Raw genomic sequence first — 22633 nt, 5'->3', positions numbered from 1 at the left:
AAATCAGGAGTTGGTCAGGATGTCTGAGCCAAAATGGCAAGCCAGCCAATAAAACAGAAAGACAGGCCAAACAGAAAAACAACACTGCCATTTGTAGCATAGATATAATTAATTATACATTAGTTGCTCAGAATGATGTCAGTGTTATTTTTTATATAGTTGCATACCATAATATTAATTTGGACTGTTGAGCATAACACACATGAAACTGAGCTGTTAACTAAAGCAACATGCAGCCCTGCATCTGAGAGTAAAGAACAGACAAAAAGAGGAAGAATGAGGAAGATTTTTGTGAACGCAGGCCAGAGATCTGAGTCATTTATTCACTTTGAATGACTTCCAGAAAAGGGGAAAAAAAATAAAACCAAAGGTGAAGAAAAGAAAGCTAGAAAGCAGGTTCCTTCATGTTTGATTTCCTACGGATGATCTACCAAACACAGTTCACTGAGAAACAGAAGCTTTCTGGAAACTAAGAGAAAATAATATGCTTGAAAACATAACTCCCCAAGAGAGTCACAGGATAAACTCTGATCTATTAAAGTGCCTTCGGAGTTGCTGTCTAGCATTTGAAAAGTCTTGTGTGTTCATGCAGTATAAGTTGATGGTTCAGCCACTCTCTAAGTGTTACAAATTCAGCCAAGAGTTCAGAATCTGTTTTTTATGCTCTTTCTCTCTGGATTTTGGGAATACAGCAGGTTAGAAACAGGGATTTTTATCTTCTGGCTCCAATTTAATTGTTCAGTAAGTTTACACTGCAGGTATTAAGGAAGAAGTTGGTGGCGTAAGAGGCGAGGACTGGGAAAAAAGAGAAGGGGAAATTCAGTAATGTGAGAGGTTAAAGGGCGCTGACTGCAGCAGCAGCAAAAAGCAGATGCTGGACACTTCATATTACACCGCATCACCGGCTGACCAGGATATCATCTATAAACGACCTGAGCTGCCCTTTATACTGATAGGCACATCAGGGAGAGCCTGTATGGGGTGGGGAGGCTGCGAGAGACAAATAGAGTAAAGGAGACCAAAGGTGGTGACAGGAAAAGGCTAGAAGCTGGAAAGGGATTGATAAGAGGCAAACAGGAGCAATTAGTACAAGTCTGTAAGAGACAGAGGTCGGTGTCTGGTAGTAAAACAGGAAAATCAAGGTGTGAACTGGCAGGTACGCAAGAGGAGGAATCAAAAGGGAAAGCTGGGAGGGCAAAAAGCAGAGTTTTAAAAAGCACGCCTGGCATTCTGCTGTGATATCATTTCAACATTTCTCATCTCTCTTCATTTCTCGTACCCTAATCTCCACCTGTTCTCCTTTTCTGTTTCTTTACACATGCATGCTTCAGTGTTTCACTTATTTTTCTCTCCCCAAGTCTTTATTCTTCAAACAAATCTGCTCGCCTTCTGCTAAGTTGCACTCGCAGTATCATGTGACATAAACAACTCTGTGAACGTGGCTAGTCTTTTAATAGTAGCTGTCCTCGTTTTATTCGCCCACTGTCTCAGCCCCCTCTATCTCTCCTTCTCGCTGTCTCTATACTCATTCCTTGTTCACACAACACCTTATGCTGCAGTACCACCAGTAATGTGCTGCAAGGTCACCATCGCCACGGCAACTAGATAAACCATGCTTAAAGCAAGGACAAAGTGGTTAATGGTGTCAGGTCCAGCCTCATATCATAGCAATATAAGGGAAAGACACAGAGTTTTCAAATGACACTGTGACATCGGGAACGGCCACTGGGCTGTCCATTAATGAGGCTGCAGTGGTTAGGAGCAGGGGTAGCGCAACGGCAGGAGACAACGCCTGTATATATGCATATAGCTTTGCCGCAGGAGTGTCAAGCATAAGGTCCGGGAGCCAGAATCGGCCCGGCAAAGACTCCAATAAGGACCATTGGATGTGAAGGACATCGATTTTGGACTGGTAACTGCAACTTTTTGATATAAAAGTTTTAGACAAAGTTATTAACTTACAGATTTCTGTCATTTTACTTCTTACGATACATGTTGACAGAGTTCTTTAATTTAATACAACAGCATTTCAGCATCCATACATTCTCTTCCGCTTATCCTTTTTAGGGAGCCAATCCCAGCTACCATATGGCAAGAGGCAGTGTACACCCTGGACAAGTTGCCAGTTTGTCATAAGTCTAACAACCACTCGCACTCAGATTCCCACCTCACATTCACACCTAATTTGGAATGACCACTAACTGCATGTCTGTGGACTGTGGGAGGAGGCCATAGTTTCCGGAAAGAACCCAAACAAACAAAGGGAGAACATGCAAACTCCACACAGAAAGGCCAGGTGGTGGAACCGAACTCAGGACCTTCTTGCAGTGAGGCAACACTGGTCTGGTCTTTAAACCACACATCTATTCAAGCAGTTTCAAAAGTTGGTTTGGTTATTTCCTCCCCCAGAATGGCGCATACTATTTAAATACATTTTAATAATGGAAATAACAGATACACTGTGCTGCAAAATTGAAATTTAATGTGCTATGACTTAACACACTTGATTAATGGTGTCGTTTCTGACCTGTTTTGAAATATTGCATGAGGGATTTTGTTTTCTGAATACAAGTTATATTGAAGGTTTACATGCAGTCCTAATTAGAGAGGAAACTAATTTCCTCTATATGAAAACATCAAATGTCACAGTGACAACAAAAAATGGATTGTTGCCTTCAGATGATCTGCAGTTCTGCAGTGAGAATGCTGACAGGGAATGGAAAGAGAGAGTATATTTTTCCCATATTAGCTTCTCTTCATCGCCTCTATATAAGGTCTTGAATAATCAGGTCAAATCTTATTTTAAAGACCTGATAGTACCTCGCTCTCAGACTGCTGGCTTACTTGTGGTTCGTAGGATATTTAAAAGTTAAATGGGAGGCAGAGCCTTTAGCTTTCAGGCCTCTTAAGTTTGGATTTGGGAGACAAACACCCTCTCTACTTTTAAGATTACACTTAAAAACTTTCCTTTTTGATATAGCTTAGAGTTAGGGCTGGATAAGGTAACTCTATAAGCCAAGTCTGCTGGGGACTTCCTATGATCACTGAACTTTTTTTTTTCACTTTTATTATTTGCTATTAGATTAACTATTACATTAGTTATTATTGATTGATTGATTGATTGATTGAATCTTTATTTTGAACATGTTGAAAAAGTACAACAAAATAGAATTAAGAGACAAATGAACAAAGCAAAACAAAAGGAAAATGAGCAACCACAGCTCCAAATAACTTTCATGTTCAAAAAGGAGCAGGAAGAAGCATAAGCTTATTTAATCCCACCCCTTTTCCACTATCTAGTATCAATAGACTACAGAAATACCTCCTTGCAATTACATTATATGACATGTGTATTTTTTTTAAATATATATACATATATGTTTCTATCTATCCATACATACGTATATACACATACGCACATATACACATTTTCAATAACCCCATTAACACCTCAAGGATACACAACCTACAAATATATACATATACCCATACCAACATACCCGTGCACCCGCACACACATGAAAATATTAGACAAGAACACCCTATCAAATCTCTACCTTTTCCCTGTACCCTGTAAAAACCATATCCTTAAACCGCTTTTTAAACTGCGCCATGCTTGGACATTGCTTCATATCTTTACTTAGTCTGTTCCACAGCTTCACTCCACACACAGAGATGCAAAAACTTTTTAATGTTGTACGGATACGAGGATGTTTTAAATTTAATTCCTCCCTCAAATTGTATCCCCGTTCCCTTTTAGAAAACATTTTTAGAATATTGTCAGGAAGCAGGTTATTTATTGCTTTATATATAATTTGTGCAGTGAGAAAATGAACCAGATCTGTGAATTTTAGAATTTTTGATTTTAAGAATAGTGGATTTGTATGATCTCTGTAACCAGTTTTATGGATTATCCTTATGGCCCTTTTTTGTAATATAAAGATTGATGATAGCGAACATTTGTAAGTATTGCCCCAAACCTCTGCACAGTAATTCAAATACGGTGCAATCAGGGAACAATAGAGAATGTGGAGTGATTTGTGGTCCAGAATGTGTTTTACTTTACTCAAGATTGAGACACTTCTTGAAATTTTGTTATGTATATGATTTATATGAGACTTCCAGTTTAATTTATCATCTATAATCACGCCAAGAAACTTATGCTCAAGTACTCTTTCAATTTCCACACCATCTAAATGAATTTGCACTTCTGCATTTCTAAGGGAATTCCCAAATAAGATTATTTTAGTTTTACTTAGATTTAGCGATAGTTTGTTCCTGTTAAACCATTTTTTTAATTTTGCACATTTCTGAAGTAATTGTATCCAGCAGCTCCTTTAGATTCCCCCCAGAACAAAAAATGTTTGTGTCATCTGCAAATAATACTAATTTTAATATATCAGATGCCTTACAAATATCATTTATATAAATAATAAATAATTTTGGACCCAGTACAGAGCCTTGTGGAACACCACAAGCAATGTCCAAGCATGATGAGGAACGGACACCCAGCTTCACAAATTGTTTCCTGTCACTTAAATAATTTTTCACCCATTGCAGTACAACCCCCTTGATCCCGTACCGTTCCAGTTTATTAATTAATATGTCATGATTGATTGTGTCGAATGCTTTCTTGAGATCCAGAAATACTCCAGCTGCATACTGTTTCTGATCTATAGCATTCGTAATCTCCTCAATTGATTCGATTAATGCCAGAGATGTTGATCTTTTTGATCTGAATCCATATTGACTGTCAGAGAGTAATTTATATTTATCTAAGAATTTGTCTAATCGTTTATTAAACAGGTTTTCTAGGATTTTGGAGAATTGTGGTGGTAAAGAAACAGGCCTGTAATTTGTGAAGTGGCGTCTATCCCCAGTTTTATGCAGCGGCACAACTTTAGCTATTTTCCTTTTGTATGCCACTTTTCCCGTCTGAAATGATAAGTTCCAAATATATGTTAGAGGTCCTACAATTCCTTCAATGACCTTCTTGACGATTTTCATGTCAATATCATTACAATCAGTAGATGTTTTATATTTACACATGTGTACAATGTCAATTATTTCTTTTTCCTCCACTGATGTGAGGAACATTGAGTTACGGTTCCTATCAATCAGGTTTTCACTACATTCTACTGATGGCAGTGACTCAGGAATTTGTTCTGCCAGTTTTGGTCCAATATTTACAAAATAATGATTAAAGCTGTTGACCTTATCAGCAGTGTTTTCCATAATATTGCCATTATCGATAAAGTATTGTGGATAACTTTGTTGTCCAGAATTATTTTTAATGATACCGTTTAAAACATCCCATATTCCTTTCATATTATGTTTATTGTTGTTCAATATTTTACTATAATACTCCTTTCTACATACACGTATAATATTGGTCAACTTATTTTTGTATTTTTTATATTTATTTTCAGCATCTTTTGTTCTTTGTTTTTGGAATTCCCTATAGAGTGTATTTTTCTTTTTACATGCATTTTGTAAACCCTTGGTGATCCATGGTCTATCTGAATATTTGTGCTTTCTGTTGTATTTTATTGTTGGACAGTTTTTATCGTACAACTCCATGAATATTCTTAAAAATATGCCATATGCAATATCAATATCAGTTTCTTTGTACACATTGTCCCAGTCCTGATTTAATAGATCGTTCTTAAATGCATTCATAGTTTCTTCTGTCCTTACGTCTGTATCTCAGTTGTTCTTCATGCTGATTTTTCTTATAATTAGTGTCATAAACTGCAAAAACTGGTAGGTGATCACTGATGTCAGTAATTAATATTCCGCTCACAATGTTGTTTTCCATATTGTTAGTGAAAACATTGTCAAGTAAGGTGGCACAATGTGGTGTAATTCTGCTAGGCCTGGTTATTTTAGGATGTAAACTCAAACTGTACATAGTGTTTAGGAATTCGTCGGTCATTTTATGCTTTTTCGGATTCAACAGGTCAATATTAAAATCACCACAGATAAACATAACTTTTTGATTTGTTTTAGAGAATATTTCCTCTATGAAGTCATTAAATACTATATTAATGTCTGGTTCTCTTCCACACTGTGTCTTCTGTCCTCTGTCCCTCCCCTCGCTGCCCCTCCCTGCGCCTGGTTCTTGAGGTTTCTTAAACCTCAAAGGAAGTTTTTTCTTCCCAACTTTTGCCAAGTGCTTGCTTTGGATCGTTTAATGGTTGGGGTTTTCTCTGTATTATTTTAGGGTCTTTACCTTACAATATGAAGTGTCTTGAGGCTACTGTTGTTTTGATTTGGTGCTATATAAATAAAACTGAAAACTGTGCATTAGTTTGATTTTAGGCAATTTTCTCTTGAATCTACAGTACCTCAGGAAAAATAAAGCCTTTGCTTGGTTTCCTCCCTCTCAAGCTGCTAGAGGAACAGTGATGGGCATCTTAGTCATGGCACAAGTTAACTCAAATACCTTGCCGGGGTTTAACTGAAATTATAGGGCTCACACATGAACCCTGTCAAACAAACGCAAGCTGGAGATTTGATCCGACAGTCTTCAGCTGAGTGTTAGTCATTGTGGAATGATACTCCATTATGATGACGGTTAGACAGATTGTACCATCAGGGTAATCTTATACCTCATTCTGATGCTGAGTTTGCGACACTCATACACACACACATATTAGCACTGCGACAGCAGGCCTGCATCAGCTAGAGGAAACACAATTGTAGTGATAAACGTAAGGTCACCAAGTGCATTTATAATCAGGATACTACCATATGAGTGATACGTATGCATATGCACATCAACGATCTCTCGTGCACTCTCTCTAATTCACACACACACATTAACCACACAGTCTGTGACTCCCTCCTTTAGCTGTAAGACAAACAGAGGGGAGGGGAGATGACAAGGGGCAGTCAAGTGGCACGTGTGCAAGCTGTCGTCTGCACTGTGGTATCAGCACAAGTGTTTAAAGAGCCTGACATGCACATAGACAGAAGGGGTGAGGCACTTGTAGCACACTCATATGACTTGGGATGTGTGAGATCATATAGATTTCATGGTTAAGATATGTGGTTTGATATGCTACACAGGGAGAGGGGATTACATGCAGTCCCCATGTACACATACATTGTGTGGATGTACACATTGTCTTCCTCCTTTACTGCAGTACGGCTACTTTGCTGTGGTGATGCCAGCCTGGTGTAATGCAGCGGCAGCAAGGGTGTCACTGAGTTCATGGACATAAACCAACCCACTGCCAGACCAGTCTGCTCCTCTCAGGAATAGCAATGGAGGTGGTGCGTGTGTGAGTATATGTGTGCAAAAAAGTGTGGGTGGGAGGGTAGATTTTGAAAGATTGGAAAACGCTGAGAATGAGAGGAAGAGTCACAGACCGAAAGACTGATAGAGACAGTGAGTGATAGAAGAAGATGTCCAGGGGATATAGATTTAATGGCTGGAAAGGTGGAAGACAGATGCTCATGAAAAAGGAAAAAACACCTAAATTGTAAATTCACTTGGCATCTCAGCATGTGTCATTTCAAGCACAGGGCCATTTTCAGCAAATGCACAAACACAATTGATGTCACTGACATGACTGTTCAGTTTAACAATGTCTGTTTCGCTTTGAGACATGTCAGCCTCGAAAGACAATACAGGCAGACAAGTGAATGCAAAAGTTATAATAAAGAAAAGCAGCACAGTTAAAGTGACAGACAGATGGAAAGACAGGGAAGGGAAAGGTGGCATGGCCTGAGAAACAGAACAGATATTTTGCAAATAATGAGAGGAGTGAGGAAAATAAGCAAAAGGTAGAAAAGGTAGAGCAAAATGAGAATTATTTATGAGCTACTTGGCTGTGGAATTCCTTTACAGAAAAAAAAAAAAAAAAAGATTAGTAACTGTGAGATGATCCCCGATTAGGAATGGAGGTCTGAAAAAGCTTAATAACATAACGTAAAGTTCAGTAGATGAAGATTATTAATGCTAATGATTTGACCTTCTGGGACTTTTTTCCACATCCAAGAGTCTGGCATTTTTGATCAAATGAGGAAATACCAAAGAAGTGCCCCTCTCAGAAGAAAATATCACCACCACACCCACATGCGAAATGCAGGATCCATGGCTTGTCATCAGATCTATATAAAGATCTAGTAAAGCGCTATATAAATACAGGCCATTTACCATTTACCAGATCAGCAAATCGGCCAAACATGGGGATAATCTGTACTCTTCAGCTGTCTCTGACCAGTGATTCTGTTTGACACCTTAATCTGTAGAAACCACAGAGGGCTGCTCTATGGAGCCAACTGTATTTACTATAGATTACATCTTCCACTAGTGTGCATTAGTCCGGTGACAGCTTTGCAGACTGCAGGGAAAACAGCAATCATACACCATTGACTGACTCACTGTGACTTTGCCACTCGCCAAATGGCCTCGTAGGACTTCCCCAACCATTTGTCTGAGTGGCTGTCTATCTGCCACTTACACGCTCTGTGTCGAATTTCTGAGGCTTGGAATTCAAAGTCGTGTCCGCTCACGTTCTTTTGCTTTCACCTTGATCAAAGCATCCACACTATTTTCTTATTTTCTGGTAACTGAATAATGCAAATCAGAGTAAGGGTGAGTTCATGTTGTTATGCACATACACTTTAGCTTTTTCAAACAAACACACTGCTCATCTGCATTCAACAGACTGCCCCGTGGCTGCTGAAGACAGCAGGGAGATGACATCACTTCGAAAGGACAGAAGAGGTGGTGGATGAAACTAGAAGGTGGGGGAGGATGAGAAATGAGGACAGACCTTTTCTACATTTTTTTTTTTAAAATTGCAAAGAAATTCACAAACGCAGGTAATCAAGCATTCTCTCACTCTCCCTATTAGAGCATCTTCTGGTCTTACACACTCCTAGTTGATCAGTCAGAGTTATGCGTGCTGTGAAATTCAGTATGTATCTGAGTGCCTCCACACGCCGCTGTTCTATACCCTAATGACCTTGTAGATCTGCAGAGAAGTTCTTTCAACCGACTCAGACACTGAAAGAGAAGCAAAGCGAGAGCCACAAAAAAAGCAGGCAGACAGAATAAAACTGAAAGCTGCAAGGAGAGACAGAGACAGAGATGTGCAATATGAGAAAGTAGAACTGTGAAAGAGAGTGGCAGGTGTGGAGATAATGATTGATAACAAGCAGCAAGGAGTGTGAGTTTGGTAAATAACAAAAATGTGCATGTGAGCTCAAATATGGTACTCGTTTTACTTCTACCACTATACATAGCGGTAGGTGTGCCGCCCACAAACAATCAACATTCAGGCATCATTGCATTTTTTCTTCTTCTAAATTTTAAACCTGTATTTTCAATTTTGTGAGTCACTATCAATTGCCATGACACCGGAGCAAGATACCATTAAGGGAAAATCACCTCGCAGCATCAAAATAAGTCTTTTACCGGTAAACCACCACAATGCTTTTATTGTGTTTTTATTGCTCTGGAAAGTGAAGGTATAGTTCTAAATGTGAGCAGCTATAAGCTGTGCCTTTGATAAATTAATATTTTACCTTCTTTTTGATAAGTGGGTTGGTGTTTAAAAAAAAAAATCAGAAAGTTCAAAAGATTTCACAGAGAATTTTAGGTGCGAGGCACTCATGAAGCTTAAAATGAAACCCTCCATTCTGTCATCGAAGAGACATCATGCACCACAACCCCTTTTTGTGCAGTGTGGAAAATGTATGTAGATGAGTGGCAAATGAGATGTGCATGAAGATAAACTGGGAATCACATTTTTTAACAGAAATTATGCACATGTAATAATCATAATTTCATCACATGATTGCTCCTCGTTTCCTAACCAATCCTGGTGCAAAGATAACAGCATTTAATGTACTTTTCTTAACGGATATTGTGAATATTTTACATTACACACAATATTCAACAGATTTTTTTTTTTCTTTTTTGCACGTGCGTTTGTGTGTCAGTCTGAGTAACGTTCAGGTCATTTCCTGAGGGCAGCTGCACTGTAAACACCAGTAGCCTTGCTTTTGTACAGAAGTGCAGGACTGTTCTCGAGTCAGAGATTGAGTTGGTGTGCGTGTGCGCGTGTATTTATGTTTCTCATTCAGGTATCCATCAGGGTGAGAGCATATTTAGCATTAGTGTTACCAGCAGTTTTCACACAACAGGGACTTTATTGCAGTCCAAAAATAAGACAGACACAGTGTAAACGAAAAGGGAATGTGTGTCAGTGTGAGTGTGTGTGTCTTTGTGTGTGAGTGTGTGCTAACTACTCTGCGAAACATTAAACACCAACCTTACCCATTCTTTTTTGTCTGCTCAGCTCTTTTCCACATTTATGCTCTCGCAAATCAAAACTACCACACATTAGCAGTGAGGCGCAGTGTCAATCTGCACATGTACACACATAATTAGAAACACTCATAAAACTCACTCAAACACCCATCAACACATCAACACACTCAACGTCCAGATGGCGAATAAAAATTTTCAAAAGCGAGTCACGGCAGAACAAAGGAGAAAAAGTAAGAATGGACAACTCGGTCTTGTTAACGCAGAGTAGCACGCAACCCACACAAACACACACACTCACACAGACACACACACACATATAAACTGAGTAAACAGCAAGACTTACTGTATCTCTGCATGGACTCATCTGACTGCTGCTGAGGGGAGAATGGAAAGCGAAAACCTCATGCTTGCTTCGCGGCACTCCTCTCTTTCACTCCCTCTGCCACCGCCCCCTCCTCCTTCCTTTTTCCTTCGCTTTCTCTCTCCCTTGCCTCTTTTCCTTCCTCCTCCTCCTCCTCCTTTTCTTCTTTCCCTCTCTCCCTCCTTCCTTCTTGGCAGAGCCTTACAGTATTCAGATACACCAGTCTCCATATAAGGCAGCACAGCTAAACATGTCACACATAATTTATCCACAGCAGGCTGCAAGTTCACCTTTCACAGCCCGTGCTTGGATCGTATGCAATGGAGGGAGGGAAGGAGAGAGGGAGGGCAACGCAGGGGAACAGACAAACTTCTGCTGTCAACAGCCACGTTCCTACGATTTGGCAGCGCGAGGGAGAGTGCACGCATCCGTGTGCACGTGTGTATGTTAACAAATGCTGACAATCAGACCGTGAAAGTGCTACCGGAGACCGAAATGCAATTCACCTGCACTGTTCCGACACCTCCCTCTCTGTCTCTCCACCATCTGTATCTGCAGTCAGTTAATCTTATACAGATGATGTTTGCGAGACCTGTCCACCTGCACGCCCCCTCCTCCACCACCACCCTGCTCTCAGGAAAAGAGAGAGAACTGCAAAGGAGGAATACACAGAGACTTGAAAAAAAAGACAGGAAGAGTTATAGTCTGAAAGAGGGAGAGGCAGCAAGTGAGAAGGGTGAGATAAAAATAATATGTCAACAAATAAGATGCTATCCGGAATGCTGTCTGGTTGCAGCAGGGAGAATCAGCGCAATTCCCTCTGATGATGTGTCAGGTTTTGCAATCGATGGCTTCAAAAATACATAGTTCCTGACCTCTCTTCTGCCTCTCTCGGTTGAGTTTTTCTCTTTTTTTTCTTTTTTGAACCTCATAGTCTTTCTAACGGTCTTGAAGAAAAACAAAAGCACCATAAAGATAGCTGCTGTGAAAGGCAAGAAGAGGAAAAAGCAAGGAATAAGAGAATGGGAATAATAATAGCTGCACTTGAGAAGCTGTGTTGGCTGTTAGCTTTTTCCTCCCTCCTCCACAGCTTCAGTCCACTCACAGGACAGCAAGAGTCACAGCTCTGTTGCCATGGCTTCTAACTCCATCAAACACTACGTCAGGTGCATGTGTGTATGTGTGTGAGCATGTGTGAATATCTGGCTTTGTTATTGCAGAGGTGCGTTCATGCATGTGTGTGTGCGTGTGAGGTGGGTGTTACCGAGTGACTCAGAGCCACATCACTGACTTATAGCAGCAGTATTTCATCCTGTATATTATTTATTTGTGCATGTGTGTTGGTGTGTGCGTGTAAGACAGTAAGTGAAAGGTGTTGACTGAACAGCAAGCTAAAGCCCGCCTTCAAAGGCACCTATGATGGATCTCTGCACTGCTCTAAGTGTTTAGCTCCAGCTTCTATAAATATTTATCGGTTCGTTCATAGAGTCAAAGCAACACAATACAGACACCAGCAATATGGAATTCAGATTTTAGAGATGGCAAGTCATTGTTCTGTGCCCAAAAAAGGTCCTGTAGTTGGCTTAGAGGACTATGCTCAACTGTGTCTCCAAATGTGTACATGTTGCACTGTGATCTTTTATAAATCAGGTGAACTCTAAAACCCATTTTTGCACTGGAAAAAGCATCATCTGTAGTCGGACTATGCATGCTGGAATAGTGTACTTATGATAACAGTGAGGAAGTTCAGTTTGGAATGATGCGCACTTCTTGCCCTTAATTATGAAGCAGCATGGGAAGGACAACCAACCCTGATCAGCAATTACATCACTGCTAGTCAGCTAATATTAACAGCCGCTGATGTTGTGGCTGCGTTTGGTGTTAATGTGCATAAAACAGTCATTTTCATCACAGAAGAATTTAGTACTTGATGTGTTTCAGAGGCTCGGCGAGTTGTAAATGTCCAATAAATGCAACAGTTAATGTGACACATTCAAATGCAGCGGTGTTACTTCAAATAAGTGCACAACTTGCCATATTTGATTTGAAACTATCCTGTCAAAATTACGCAAGTGTACATAGTGTAACTACTCATCTACCTCATTCAGAACACTCATCAACACTTCTGCAGGCAACATGGCAAATATTACAATGTTAAAATGATCCTTTCAAATGGAAGAAGAGTATTGTAGTTAGAATTGCTGCTTCACAGCAAGAAGGTTCATGAGTTCAAATCCAGGCTGGGGCCTTTCTGTGTTCTCCCCATGTCTGCGTGAGATCTCCTCCCACAGTTTAAACACATCTATGGGGTTAGGTTAAGTGCATGTGTGCACTTGTGTGTTAATGTGTTTCTGAAGTAACCGTGGGTATGGATGTTTGTTTGTCTCTATATATTAGCCCTGCATGAGATTAGCGACCTGTCTAGGGTGTACCTAGATGGATGGATGGATGGATGGATGGACGGATGAATGGATGGATGGTTAATATTCATCTCGGTAAATTAGAGACACATAAAATAACTTAATATGTATACTTTGTCTACTCCCACATGCTCAAAAAATATTTGTCTCCTTAACAGCAAAATATTCTGTGTTCATTAGTCTTCAACTAGGATCTCACTGCCCCTTGCTGTTGGCTGGGTAGTGTAGCAATAGCTCTTGAAACAGCTTCCCAGTGCAGTGTGTTCAGTGTCAACCCAAGCAGTAACACAAGCTTCAGTGGAAGGCAGAGCTAAGTCTGTAACTGCAGGTTGAGGTGATAATGTTTTGTGGATATGTCATTAGGGGTGACATGTTTTACACTATTTTTGCAGCTTGTCTCTTTGCTAACAGAAAACTATTGATTAGTCTTATAAAAAGCTACTCAAACTTCAAATGTAAAACTGCATTTCTTACTTCAGAAAATCAACGGCTGTGCGAGTGTTACAGTGCAGCTATTTTATTTGTTCTTTAAAATGCAAGATGTCTGACTGAACCCTATTTGTAAGGAGCTGATGTACTCTGATTACCAGCTCCAAGGTATGAATCTCAACTGCATATGTTCCATCTGAGACAAAGTGTAAGTAGTATGAAATGGAAATAATCAAGTAAAACGCCGTTCTTTTAGAATTGTTTGAGTAAAAGGACTTTGCACAAGCAGCCTTCTAGTCAAAAGGGATAAATACAGTGATGAAAAAACAAGGCAGAGTGAAAGGTCTTGGACTTGCAGATAATTGCTGCAATTGCAGATAATTTATTGCACACTAAGGTTCCTGCTCACCACTCTGCTGATGTCTGTGTATGGAAGAGAGAACGACAAAAGACTTTTGAGTCACTGCTTTCGAACATAAGCCGTTACACGTTCAATCCTCTCTCATGCTGATCATATCAAAATGAGGTCATGGACTCGTGAACATGTGGAACTTGTGTTCCAGGTCAATAAAGGCAGGAATGAGGGAAAATCTTAAGCAGAACACCAGAGACAGCATCAATTGTAGTTGAACGAGCAGATCTGGACCCATATATCACTTTTGAGCCATGCTGCTGAGCAAAGCCAGGGTTGGGCCCAGACCAAAAGCCTTAAACCTTAAAGATTTTGCAGAAGCGAAAATCATACAGGGACAACCTGACATAGCAAGTCTGTTGTTAACCATTCCAGGTCCAATCGCAAATACTTAACCTTCCAGAAGTTCATCCTCAATCCGAACAGCTCTGTGTACAGGTACCAACATATTTCGGGGCCCTGCTAGTGTGACTGTACTGAAAATGAGGGAATCTTTCAACACAGAGCTTTATAACAGACCAGTAGTAGAATATTTGAATATCATTTGTTTTAAAACCTCTTAAACTCACCACTGAAATAGTTCTGGTATAACCACTGTTATTCAGAGAAATTTTGGATTTACTCTCACGATCTGAAACCACTATTCTTCAAGCCCCCCGCAAACTTTTAACGAAGCAGCTGCGCAGATACATACATGAACAAACCTGGAAATAATCAAGTACATCTTTAAGCACCAACACAGCTACAGAGAAGATTAAGAGGTAAAGAGGATACAGTCAGCAACAGATAACATGGAGGGAGACAATTAATGAAAGCAACCATTATGAAAAAGAGAATCAACTCCATTTTGAATGTGACAGGTGGATTTTTTGCAGTGGCACAGCAAAGAGACTGGTTTTTGGCCAGTGCTAAATGGAGACAAGCTGAATATTCACAAGACATTTTTGTGCGATCTGCATTGTAGTTTCTTTTTTTCTGTTCTTTTTCCTTTTTTTAAATTTTATTTGCAAAATCTCTTTGCATAGCCTGTTAATGTTGAGCAAAAACAGATCCCATACCTACATAATTGTTTCCAAAAGGTGCAAGATACACAAATATAGTTCCTCGTGTCATAGCTCCTTTGAGGGCTCTTTTGTGATAAAGAGCACTATAAATAAAACTACGTTCAGCCATATTTCATTTAAACACAGAATTTGTATTTCTTCAGAAAACACATTCAAAAGTCTTTCTGAAATTATGATTTAATCCAAAATAACCAGTTTTACTGGCTGATTTGGGGTTTTTTTGTCTTTCTACTTAACATTGTTGAAACATGATTTTACACTTGAGTCCCAGAGGGGAGACTTCCCAGTTGAGTCTGGAGGTAATAAAGTTTAAGAGTGTGTGCGCTAAGCTGATGCAATTGCGCTTTTCAGGTTGCCTCAGTCTCTGGCGCAAGAGATACGGTCACAAGCCTCTGTGACAGTTAAACCGCAAAATGAATACAAAAGCTACCCTTTTACCTGTCAGCTTACACCAGTGTCATTTAGGGCATGTATAGTAGACTACCTTAAAAACGTATATGTTTTACAACGTTGTATAATTGTTGTCTTTTTTATAGATAAATATATTTTTTGTCCAATAAAAAGATATGTTTTAGTATAAAATGAACATGTTACGCTGTTTCTGATGAATTTAACTGTCCAGAATGACAGTGCTTTACAATTTGTAATTTCCTGAAAGTTTCATCATGTTAACCAGCACTATCTGAACAGAAGCGCGCACAAAAATCGCATCCAGTGTATTGAAACTGGCTACAGTTAAACAAACCTGTTAGATCAAAGGAAAAAAGCATGCAAATACCAAGCCAAGTAACAACCAAAAACTGACATGAATATATCACAGGCATATCAACTATTTTGATTCCGCTCTATTTAATATACTCTTCCTCTTGAATAATCCAAGTTTCAGGTTTTTTTGAGACAGAATTTAGCAGCAGTCACAAGCAACAGGCAAAGAAGTTGTCAGGATCATAACATGTCAAATATTAATCACACCCTGGCATCTGTATAGAGCCACTCTTCTCTTCTCACTTGGCAGGGGCGAACAGAGAAACAGACGATCTCGAAAAACTCGGCGCTATCTGTGCGGTCAGAGCAAAGCTGTCTTACCTGCCTGGACGTCCGTGTATTTTCTTGCTTCGGTCTGGGTGTATGAGTGCGTGTGCGCTCACAGACAACCCCTCGAACAGGAACTGATGAATCTGCACGACTTCAGCCCTGCAGCGTGCGGTGCATTATGGGGTTTCAGTCAGGCTCTCTCTCTGCTCTCGCTCGCTCTCTCTCTTCCTCTCTGGCACAGTGTTAGAGGGGGATGTCCTCGCCTCCTGCCTGAAGAGAGGAGGGTGAACTCACACACGCTGTGTCCATACACACACACGCAAACACACACACACACAATGCAGAAGAAGCCTCGTGATGACGATTGCCGCGGCTTTGGTTGCCATGGCAACAGCTCCCCCCCCCCCCTTTGCTGTTGTAGTTCGGACTGAATATTCTGATAAAATACTGATAAAGAGTCAAACAAGAAAATACTTCACATGCTGAAATCTCCCTACATGCCTCGATTTCACATCTGCTTGGAGCCAGCTGACGCTGAAATGAGGAAAGACTCTTGTGGTCATGTGACCACTAACTGTTGCTTCTGCCTTCTTACGTTAAGAAAGAGTTGTGGAAATGAGTGTCTGCCTCGCTGTGTGTGTGTCTGTGTTCTGAGCATGCGGGTTGATGTAATGGTTACTGGAAGCAGGCTTCCTGTTTGCGGTCTCTTTCCTTTTCTTCATTGCTACTGCCAGTCCACTGAGGCCTGCTGCCCTTTGATAACACATTTCAGTCACATTATAAACAAGGGAAGTACAGCTGGATAGCCCAGTTAAATGACTGGGTGGCTACACATGTTCATGCAGGCATACAGACAGACATACAAAAAGACTAACGGTTCCCTCCACTATTCACTTTTCTAGAAGTTGGTTAGTTATTTAGTGCACAGATTTATCAACAACTGTAGACTGATAGACAGAAAATGAGCAGAAACAGAGGGCGAGCAAAGGAGCAGTATAAAGAATGAGAAGTAGAGGGAATGAGACTGAGGAAGAAAAAGAGACGAGGTCTCCTCTCTACCGTTGCCCATGGAGACAGAGTGGGTGGAAGGTCGTGGCTGTCCTTCAGGCCCTATAAATCAGCATATCACAGCTGAGTCCTGCAGCGCAACCATCACGCTGGTAACCCCCAACGCTCAGTCTTTAAACGTCTAGCTTCGCTTTTCGTTTATTTTGCATCTTCCACCGCACTCTCTGCCCCTCAATATCTCAGTCTTGGAGCAAACCACTCTGCGTCTAATCCATTTGACCCCAAATTAATTTTTGCATGTTCCAAAAACTTAGTAGACAACATTTAGAACAGAAACATCCCCACTATGTTCTCTGTCTTTTCGGTAGCCATGGGAACAGATAAGAACTGGGATCAGTGAGCATCGATTGCTGAAATTGTTTTGACAATAATTTAATCAGCGAGTTTGGCAGCAAAAGGCAGAAATCCAGGGTAAAGTCGAGGTCAGAGGCAACAGGTCAAAGTGAATTTAAGCATGCCAAGATAACTATATTGATTGAATTTAGAGATTTTTAGTTTAATGATATAAACTTTATATTTATTAACTCTACAGGTCCTTGTTTGAGCTGCATGATAATAAGACCTGTTCTTGGATTTTGGCAACAAAACTTTACACTTATGAATGCAGATGAAACCCTCAAGGGGGGAAACATAAACTAAAAGCGTTAGTATACTAAGGATTTATGAGATGTAAATGTTTATGATCAAATCATTATTTAAGTCCTTTTGTGCCTGTGTCATTTAGCTTTAACAACTTGGTGTGACCTAGGCCGAGCTAGCAATGCTCGACCATGAGAGTGACTCCTGGAGTAATTAATCACATGTGACTAATGTTTATCTTTATTAACTATGCGGTACATGGAGTAGGGAAATTATGACAAAACCTGAAGACAGGATACATGTACAATGGTATGCAGTTAAATTTGACAGTATAATGGATACCTAAATTACTACCAGCATTACATAGGATCCATACTTTGGTGTTAAATTTGTGGTGTAGAAATGTAATTACATGTAACTTCTATGTAGGCCATAATGATTGTGATTGGCCTGTTTAGTATCATCATTTTCTCTTATGCATTCCTGAATACTTTTTGATATACCTTTTGAATGGATCAGTAACAGAATAATAACCCCAGCCTCACTATAAGAACTCACAGACGGCACCAAATTCTCAAAACTAACAGAAAGGATGTGAGACAACATACAAATGAGTGAAAAAACACGAGGGATGCAAAAACTTTTGCTCTAAATCCACGAGAGAAAAATTCTCAGCATTTTATTGCCACTGCATATTCACTACAGAAGTTTAAATCAACAATTATAGTGTAAAGCTCTTATTCTATATACAACTATATACTCACGGGTTACCATGCTTCTCTGAGCTGCCAACTCAAACTCACCACTCTACTTTTTTCTTTAAGTATGCAGAGAACATGCCACTAAGTTGCAAGCTGCTCCTGCAGGCAATTCTCTGAGGGGCAGAAAACTAAATTAAATACACTGGGCTTTTCCATGGGTTTTCCATTTTTGCCTCTAGAAGAAGCACGTATCAGTACAAGCATTATTGCTAAACACTCAGGTGGTCTGTGTAATGAAGGGTCCTTGAAATTGAGGGACACTGAATCACCTGCTCAGATTTGAAAGCCAGGATGATTAGTCTGCTCTCTGGGACTAATGGTAGTAGCAGGTGTCCACAGACTCTGGCTGCCACATCTATTCATTAGAGACATTAACACTAACCCCACACACACAGAGAGAGCAGGAGTGAGTGAGAGAGAGGCAGAGAACTCACTGCTCATTGGAACGATTCATTAACAACACTTTAGCTCCCCTTAAGCGCAATAGCCATTGATTAGGTTTATGCATAATGAAGGTGGTGAAACTGTTTAATTATTGCAGCTCTTAGATTTTTGTCCACTTTGGTTTAGATTTTTATGGCACATCTGCACTGTAAACATCGTGCACCTGTCTACACTATACTTTGGGAGTATTCCTGTATACATTAGAGAGACTAATGTGTACAGGAACTACAACTTCATCAATTGCTCCTGATCTGTGCAAGCAATTTTTCTCCGTGCAGTATTGTTGCAGGGTGGGGAGGTGGGACTCTGTGGCAAGTAGCCTACTGCTTTAGATAATTCACAAATATAATACACCCACAGACTTTATATAAATCATGAATGTAGCCACTGTGATATCCCCCAAAGGCTTAACATTGGTGGTTTGGCTACAAGTTCGTTTTAGTTACTCTTTTTAAGCCAGAAGCCACCTCCTTTGGATAAAATGTCAAAGTTATTAGCTAACGCCAGTGAGCTTGGTTAGCAAGGTGTTTCCAGAAAACCAATGGCACAGACAAACATATTTGCTAATTAGTACTAAGTAAAAGCCTATTAAAAAATGTCACTCACCCACACTGAAGGACGTTGAAGCGCTAACTTTCTAGATGGGTTGCACCACTTTGTCACACGATTCCATTAAACATGGTAGGTAGGGCCAGGTCAGTGATTGGCTAGCTGAGCAGCCCTAGCCAGGAACTAACTGGCTTCAGCTGCCTGGGTTGGGACATCTGTCAATCAAATTGATGAAATCCCTAAATTCAGTTTAGAGATGGATGAGTAATTAAGTATCTATAATAATAATTAAATATTATTTAATACTGTAAAGTTGGGCAGTTTAACGTGGAAGTCTGTGGAGATTTCTGATCTAATGGAGGCCACTGGAGGATCTGCAGTTTTTGACATTTCCTCGTTAGCTACATTTTTCATTTCGACATTTTATATTTCCTTGGAGATTACTGGGTACCCTGCAGACAACAATTTAGAATCATCCAGCTAATGCAAAAAACTAAACAAAACTGGTGTTAACATTAAGTTATCACCAGTGTGTTAACTTTGCACAATTTGGATTGCAAATTTGCCTAACTTGTGAAGTCCATTTGGGCTTGTATCAGGATGGGCATCTAATATAAAAATCTTCCAAATTAAATATGTGGCATTATCTGCTGGATAGAAAAAGTGTCAGGGTTCTGGGTCAGGTTCGACCCAGCATTTTGAGTTCTTATGTTTTGGTTTATTTTTGAATGATTGTTTTGTTTCTCTGATACTATGATGATGATTATTATTAGAGTTCCATGTTTCTGTTTATCCGTGTTTAAGGATTTGTTGTTTCATGTATTGTTTGAGTTGCATGTGTTATATTCTGTCTGCGTCTTTGTTTAGTGGTTTCTTGTTTCCTGTTTTATTGTGAAGGTCTGTGTCTCATGTGAGTGTGTTCAGTTCTACTGCTCCCCTGTCTCGTTAGTCCAATTTCTCCCAGCTGTGTCTCCCTCCTGTTGCTCATTCCCTGATTACCACCCTGTGTATATTAGCCCTGTGTTTTCCTGTGCTCATTGTCGTGTCATACCATCAGATTATGCCTGTGTGTTTCTGGTCTCAGTATTCAGTGTTCACTTCATGTTTTGTCTTCATGCCAGCAATAAAGCTGAGGTTTTGAGTTGTATTACGTGTCCGAGTCTCGCATTTGGATCCTCCTCTCCATCCGCCTGCACACAGAGCCCTGACAAAAAGGTTTTGCTCATGGAAGTTAGAAGGTAACGTTAGCTTGCATAGTTGAGTGCCAGTCTGCTACCAGACAAAATAAACAAGTCTGGTTATATATCTGTACTGTGCAAACAATTTGAAAGCAAAAGGCTGCTCACAGAGCAGAAACTTACCTCTCATAATAAATGCGGAAAGAGTTGTAGTTAGTATTACAATAAACAAATATATTTTAAAAAGCTCCAGGGAACAAAAAAATGAGACCTAGGGTCAAAAAAATCCCTTTTAAGTTCCAGTTACTGAGGGCATTTTTTGTTCTTATGTTTGTGTTATGTCACACCTTTATTCTATTCAATGATGCTCTGATATGTCATTTCATATCAATGATATGACACATCAGTGTGTCACCTTGGCCCCAGCTAGCTGTGATTACCTGTGGAGTAGGTCATCTACCAATTAGAAAATTGGTGGATCCGTCACCGACTCCTCCAGTCCACATGTCGAAATATTCTTGGGCAAAATAGCGAAACCAGAGTTGCCCCCTGTTCATCCATCAGACTGTGAGTGTATGCTTAGGTGCAGATAAAAGTGCTGAATGTGTGCGTGACTGGGTTAATGAGACTTGTAGCCAAAAGCGCTTTGAGCACTCAAGTTGAATAAAAAAAGTGAACCAGACCATCACCTCAAGAAGAGTTTCAACTGACACGATCTTCAAGTGTGCAAAAAATTAAATCAGTCAACTAACTAATTAATCAAAAACCACAACCTGAGAGGTTGTTTGGATTTCATCTATTATTTTAAGTTTATAGTTGAATCCTATAGGTGCTGTCACTCTCAGCCCATTACGCTGGGGTTGACAATAAATATAAACACTCAGGAACCGCAATTACAGGACTGTGGACATCATATGATAAAAAAAAAAAAGTTTGACGTCATGGTCATAGCAGAAGGGAAGTCATTATAGGAGTTTGGGATAATAATGGTCTGAGGTAATTACGGTAACACCATCGAGGCACCCCATCTGGGAATCTGGTAATGATGAATGGACTCATCACTGATGTGATGGACTCATTTTGTGGCTCTCTATGATATGTCACAAACTTTCACTGAGGCAGTTCCAGGAGTATTATGCTAATATTTCTCTCACCTCTTTCTATATGAAGACCTTTATAGACAGTGTTTGAGCGGTATCTGCATAGATGTTATTTCAAGCACATCTTTTTATGTATTTATGTCATTCAGGATGATGGGGGGAATTCTTATGCACATATATTTTCTATCTTTATTCTCAGCAATATTACACTTAAATGGATGATCTTGCAAAGGTTGATCAAAGTTTAAAAAATGAGAAATTTTGACACCGTTCATCATGGATCCAAATACACCAAGGTAGCGAGAAGGAACAAAAACATTACATGCAAATTTATTTAGGAAGCCTCCACTAAAACCATAGTTTATTCTGACAAACTCCAGGACATTTATATTTTAATTCTTTCCCTGCTATCAGGGGATGTAGAGGCTGTGCTGGACAGTTGCCATTTGATTTAGTCATCAGGGTGCTTTATTATATTGCTTGCAAAATGAAAAGACCCCTTTTTGTGATTACACCCGTAGAAGCAGAACAAAAATATTTTATATCATACATCTAAATAACACTGAACCTGTGATTAAATAGTGAGCGCTTAGATTAATCTGTAAACAGCAGAACGTCTAGTCAAGACTTGAGTTCCAGTTGCTGATGACAGTCTGAGCAGGCTTTTTAAACAATATATCTGACAGCAAAATAATATTTACCCATTTATTTTTAAACACATCTTCCCTCGTCTCTCTCAGAGAAATGGAGCGGGGATGGGCGAGGGGTTCGATGTCTGCCTCTGTAATAATCAGACTCTTCCCGCTGAGACAAACTCACACCAAACAGAATGAACAAGCATCACTGGGATGAATTCTTTTAAAAATTCATTTACATGCAGATTATCAACAGTGCCACTGCTGTATCATCCAAACAATATGAAGGAGGCTATTGTAGAACAATCAC

The 22633-nt window shown here is 39.8% G+C and overlaps 1 protein-coding gene across 8 annotated transcripts in view; it reads right to left on the bottom strand.

Annotated features, from left to right (window-relative positions):
* Positions 1–19580, bottom strand: part of LOC147314676 (muscleblind-like protein 1) — a 70518-nt gene extending 50938 nt beyond the window's left edge. For 3 of the 8 annotated variants that reach the window (XM_086261779.1, XM_086261782.1, XM_086261781.1), the window contains exon 1: positions 10632–10999. The gene's annotated coding sequence lies outside the window, so the exon portion shown is untranslated. Of the gene's footprint in view, positions 1–10631; positions 11001–16060; positions 16280–19467 lie in introns of those variants that run through there. The other 5 variants (XM_086261784.1, XM_086261786.1, XM_086261780.1 and 2 more) reach the window with 4 other exon arrangements.
* Between the last annotated feature and the right edge of the window lie 3053 nt (positions 19581–22633).

The sequence above is a fragment of the Aulonocara sp. 'chitande type north' Nkhata Bay genome, linkage group LG14 (genome assembly GCF_057382095.1).
Source record: "Aulonocara sp. 'chitande type north' Nkhata Bay isolate Kocher_YH1m ecotype deep benthic linkage group LG14, A_spYH_male_GT1.1, whole genome shotgun sequence".
In the NCBI taxonomy this organism is placed as follows: domain Eukaryota; kingdom Metazoa; phylum Chordata; class Actinopteri; order Cichliformes; family Cichlidae; genus Aulonocara; species Aulonocara sp. 'chitande type north' Nkhata Bay.
The sequence above is the reverse complement of the archived record's forward strand: the minus strand, read 5'-3'. Positions and strand labels throughout refer to the sequence as shown.